The following is a 6,000-nucleotide window of genomic DNA, read 5'->3' on the forward strand; positions in this document are numbered from 1 at the left end:
CTCTGCTGCTGCTGCTGCCATTGATGAAGATGAAGAACACGAAGAACGGACCCGCAGCAGCAGTCGTTTACCAACAGTGAAAGAGACTCAAAGGCGTGGGTCGTAGGTGTGGGTCTTAGAGATTCAGTCACAATAGCACCTATTCTGTGTCGTTTAATTTGGACGCCTTCTGTGGGTCGCAGAATCCTGTTTAATACTATTTACTTATCTTTCTCTTCATTGTAAAACACTTTTGAGCATCAATGAAATTCTTAGAGAGTATTTTTACTATGATGAGTTAAACCCCAACACCGGGGCGACGGAGGAGGCCGAGCTTCATACATGGGTGATTTTATTAATTCTTTTTAAGACTTTTGCATTAAAAATTAATTGAAATATGATTTGATTAAATTGGGTGTTATTTGATTAGATGGGTCATGCTTAGCTTAGGTGATCTGATGTTCCATGCTTAACATTTACAACCAATGTTTTGAGAATCGACTTTGGCAAAATAAGAGTCCATATATGTTTTGAGCGATTATTTTTGAGAATAAATCATTAAGCCTTATGTTATGAAGATTGGCCGAATCATTAGTCCCAGTACCTCTCTACCAATTTGTCAATATTTTTGTATATTTTTTTTTTAATCTTTACAAGTCCGAGCAACGAACTTTTACTACCACTTTCAAAACTATAACAAAAATGTTTCCATCCACTTAGATTGTTAGTGCTATCCTTAATAGGCGTAAATTTCTAGGCTCTGGAGTTTATTTATTGCAACTAAAATATTTTCCCATCTGGGGACGTCTTAGATTTGGTTGACACATCTGGAGCCATCTGAGACTTGGATGACACGTTTGAGGCCGTCAGAGATTTGGCTGACAGGTTTGAGACCGTCTGTTATTTAGCTGACGGGTTTGAGACTGTCTGATATTTAGCTGACGAGTTTGAGGCCGCCAGAGATTTGTCCAACGGTATGGAATCTGTTCAAGACTTGGAAAACACAATGAAATCTCTCCGAAGTCAGCTGGGACATGTTTGGGAGAGAAAAAAAATGCTTGCACGCCTGATAATATCTCTACGATACTTCGACTCACTTGTATTTGACCATCGTATCTTGCAGAGATATGATAGGAATCAATTATGTCCGTATTTATGGGGCCGACATGACCAGTGTATCTCGGAAGGATGTTCTAGGACTCTGTCGAAAGGGCCCAGAGGAAGAATAACCAGCGTATCTCGCGGGGAAGTCTTAGAAATTATTCTGAAGCCTAGGTAAGTCGAGTCAGAGCCTAGAGTATACATGACCAATAACTCGCGATGATGTACTAGGAATCAGTCATTGATCTCAAATAGGATGAGTCGTGCTTACAGGAGACATGTATGTCTCTGCTCTGGGTCATAAGTCCGTCGGGGACATTTTTACGCATCTACCGAGCCTACATGACCAGACCAGTACGTAGTATCTCGTCAAGGATGTATACTAAGAATCATGACATCACAATCAGCTGCGTCTCGCGAAGACATGCTGGAATTATGATTGTTCTGGTTCATAAGTCCGTCGGGGACGTTTTACGCTCTACAGAACCTACGTGACCAGCAGTATCTCGTCGAGGATGTGCGCTGGGAATCACGGCATCACGACCAGCAGTGTCTCGCGGGGACGTATAATAGAATTTGTGGTTATGGGTTCCTTGAGGACCAAGGGCTTAATCTCTTACGTGAAAGCTGAGTTTCGTTTGTGGTATTAAATGACACTTTTACCCCTTATCCAAATTTCACCATCTACATTAAGTCCCCTATTATATGGATTTTTACGAATCATTCAGGCACGAAAACACAATCCACTTGCGTAGTCCCCGAATTGGTGTTCAACATTCGACTTTTATGACTTTGATCTTGGAATCGACTCTGGACTTGGGAACCTCTTGGGATTCTGTGTTGGGAGGCGTTAATGGCATGATAATGGAGTCTTGATGAGACAATCTCCCTTCTTGATCGAATGAATTGTTAATAAGGGTTTACTTGGCTAAAACCCTAAATTTCTCTCTTTTTGATTCCTTGAGCTTCCGAATTTGTATGGGTGAGTATGTGGGGAAGAGAAAGTTCTGAACGATTTCCTATATGGACGTGATGTTGATGAATATCCATGGTATAAGAGAGATACTCCTATCCCACAAAAATTCTGAGTTTAGCCTCGTACTACACTAAAATCTTGATTCCTCTTTTGTTTGTGCCTGATTCTTCAGATACTCTGGAGAGACTTAACGAGGCTTGGTGGGCATGCATATGTATTGAAGGGTTAGTACCTTGTGTGATGAGAGCTCGTTCAATCCTTTCCAATTAGACACCCTTTTCCGAGAGAAAATACTTATTTATGAAACCAAGGATATTTTTATCAAAAACCAATATGAGCCCGATTTTTTTTTCTGTCATGAGAGACTCCATGAGATTCATTAGGCATAGTTACGGCTTGAGATACGAATAGAGGCACGTGTCTGGTATTGCTTTTGGAAATTATGAACTCAATATTCCATGTTTGAGCTAGATTCCCTTTATTTTCTCTGAAATTCTGCTTTTCTAGATTCTGTTTCAATCCCATCCTTCTATGAACACTTATAGAACTCAATATTCACGTGTATAAGTCCTTTGGAACGAGTATATGAGAGCTTGGTCGGTCTCTGGCTGTATTAGGGCCTTCTTCTTTCAAAATACTCAAAATTGTGAAATAAGGGTATTTTGGTCAAAATTCTTTATGAACTCGTTTTTTTTGAAGAGTGATGAGATAATGGGGGTTTAAAGAGGATTAAAGAACCTTCCAGGAGAATGGGGAGAGGCTCGGCCTTCTCTCTTTTAGAATAAATCCCCTTTTTGTCAAATTCTTGAAATTAGGGCTATTTTCGTAAAAATCCTAATTATCTTCGACTTTTGTGCCTCTGAAAAAATTCCGAGAGAATAACTTGCGTCTCACTGGCCTAGGAGAGCATTAATACGCATGGGAGAGGCTTGGAAACAATATGGGGAGGTTTTGGAAGAAGAGAAACCTAGGTTTCCTTGTTTGAGCCAAATTCCTTTAGTTTTCTCTTTTGGCTCTAATTCCTTTTCCTTTTGCTTGATGGCTTCAATTTTGAGCTAGGATTGAAAAGTGAACTATTTTTGAACTCTTTTGGGATTTAAATAGGTATGGATATCGGTCCATTCTTCTTTCATATGTTATGTTTGCATTAGGAGTCTTCGTTTGGGTGTTCGTCGGAAAACTTCAATTTTAAGAAACTTGCGTAGAGTGGTTGTAAACTCTTCATATGGACTTAGATTTCAGTCCCTGACACCAACTTTGAAAGATAATAGGATAATATTTTTAATTTAAAAACAACGAATCGATTCCGATTTTATTTGGTCATCAAATCTCTGTATACTTTTGACTTCAGAAATCCCGTATAAAAATTTCAGGAGTTTTTCAGATTGCACTTACTTCGGTGTTGGGACCATATCTCTTAGAAATCATGTCCATTTGATACGCCTTTTTGATAGGTTGTACCAGAGACACAGGTGAACATAATTTCTCAAGAGATTACCCAAAAATTCCTTATGGATTATCACCAGTTATCACGTCTTCACGCTGTTGTGTACATCAATCCTAATTGTAAGAGGAATCCTTGCGTTCCTTGAACTATTAGCATGTCCCGACGCCTCAAGCATGACCCTTGGAGTATTATGACTTCATTACCCTTCCGTAGATTAAAATAGGTCGTGATTTTCGCTTACCTAGGTCAGAGACATGCCCATCCTTTGATTTTACGTTTGTACCCTTTGTTGTGAAGAAAATGTATTTTTCCTTGATCCTTTGTGAAATTGTGGACCCAAAATAATCGTAGAGTGTCTCATGATATGTGAGATGAATTTATTGGTAAGGACACAAATCTATGCATGAGGTTAGTCTTGAAGGGATTAGGATACGACAAGGCTTGAAGGGATTGGATGAGAAAAAACTTTAAGGGATTGTATAGGACAAGGTTTTAGGCAGGAAGGCCGATACTCATATAGAGAAAAACCTAGTCGTGTGTTGTTGATCCCTTGATTTTAACTTATGTAATTTGATCCATGTAGCCTTGTTTGATCTTTTCTTTTTTTTTGTAGATCTCACAGACACTTCTCAAAAGACCCATGTGTTGATGATGGTTTTTAGTTTAGGGTGAAAACTGTAAAAGTCTGTCTACCTGACCCGGCATCAGAAATAGTAGACCTTGATATGTATATATTCCGCAAGGAATTTGAAGAATATATCAAAATCTGATGAGTGCCATGTCTCTCTTCATATAATATTGAAACTCAAGATCCTAGATGAATTGTTCACTAGTATAAAGCCTAATGAGTATTTAAGCTCCTAGCCGCATTATTCACTAATGCCGGGGCCTCCTACATAATAAGCTCCTAGCTGCATTATTCACTAATACCGGAGCCTGCTGAGTATCTATTATATGTTATGTTCTCCAGATGAACTCTTGATATTGACATGATATGACAATTAATGTTCGCTCGCGGCTGAGCAACATGAATTTCCCGAGGTGTCAGGATTAAGATCTACATGAAGGTACTCAATCAGAGGTACGCAAACTGCGCTGTCTCTGAGAATAAAATTAGCGATTTTGTGTAACACACAAAATTCACCAAATTTGATTAATTTTGTGTCATCTCGCAAAATTCAATTTTTTAACCTAATTTTACCAATTTACAAAAAATAGGTTTTTGCAGTCTGCGCAATATCTCGATCCCTATTGGTCGAAACTAAACCTAAGAAAACTAAGAAATTAGTCCATCATGGAACTAGTAGGAGCAAAATCCTACAAAAGGTTGGAAAACAAGAAATAAAAGGAAACTGTGGCAAATAAAAGCAGCAGCAAAAAGGGGCGCGACCACGCCGCCGCCCATGGACGACCAACCACGCCCCATATTACTGCCTGCCAGCCCCTCTTTCCCACCGACCAATCAAATCGCTCTAAATGCACTTTTAATTAAAGGTGGAAATTGGCTGGTCGACACACTTAATTCCTTAAGAAATCGAATCTAGACTGTCCATGTCAGTCTTAAAACGATCACGACCGCACGATTTGGCCGACCAATTTAACAAGCATGACCTTCTCCCAACGCGACCAAACAAGCTCTATGGTATTCACCGACGGGCCCACTTTTATTCCAACCAATCGGAATTCTCCTAGCCTTCCAGCAACAACCATAACCGCTAGCCAAAATAGGCCATCCGCGCGGATGAAAAGGTTTCAATCGAATTAAGACCACACATGGAAGTCTTAAATCAATCGTGGTCGTCCAACTTTGCCAGCCAAATTGACCGGCCTAGATTTAATTTTAAGCGACCGGCGAGGCACGGATATGCTCACCGGCGGCTCAGTTATAGCCCCCACCAATCGCATTGCTTCAAACCTGCAAGCAATTCCGCAAACCGATCGTCCAAAGAATGCCGGCCACACGGATTTAAAAGCCTCGAGTTCGACCAACGGCAGTACATAACTGCAGCAAAGCGATCTCGACCATCCAACTTTGCCATCCGAATCGGCCGGCCTAGATCTGATTTCGAGGAACCAATGAGATGTCGTCGTGATCGCCAGCATCCCCTCTTCCATGAGGACCGATCGACCTATCCTCAGCCTACCCATACGACTCCTGGCAGCCACCCAAAGTTGGTTGGCCACGCTACTCATAAGATTCTTAAATAAATTAACGGCAATCCACAACTACCGCAAATCATCTTAGCCATCCAACTTGGCTAGCCGATTTAATTTGGGCTAACCAATAAGATGTAAAAATGGTTACCATCCATCATTCTCCTCTAGGGAACGATCATCTTATCTTCAATGTAAATGGAAAGCTCCTGGCAGCTTCCCGAAGACGACCGGTCATGCTTCTTTTAAGACATTATGTTCTGCGACTAATCAAAACAAGCTTTATACAAAGCATCGATTATTTTGAGTTGCTTGCTTAAAAGCGATGCCTTACATGCATCGA

The sequence above is a fragment of the Papaver somniferum genome, chromosome 7, assembly GCF_003573695.1.
Source record: "Papaver somniferum cultivar HN1 chromosome 7, ASM357369v1, whole genome shotgun sequence".
NCBI classification, from domain to species: domain Eukaryota; kingdom Viridiplantae; phylum Streptophyta; class Magnoliopsida; order Ranunculales; family Papaveraceae; genus Papaver; species Papaver somniferum.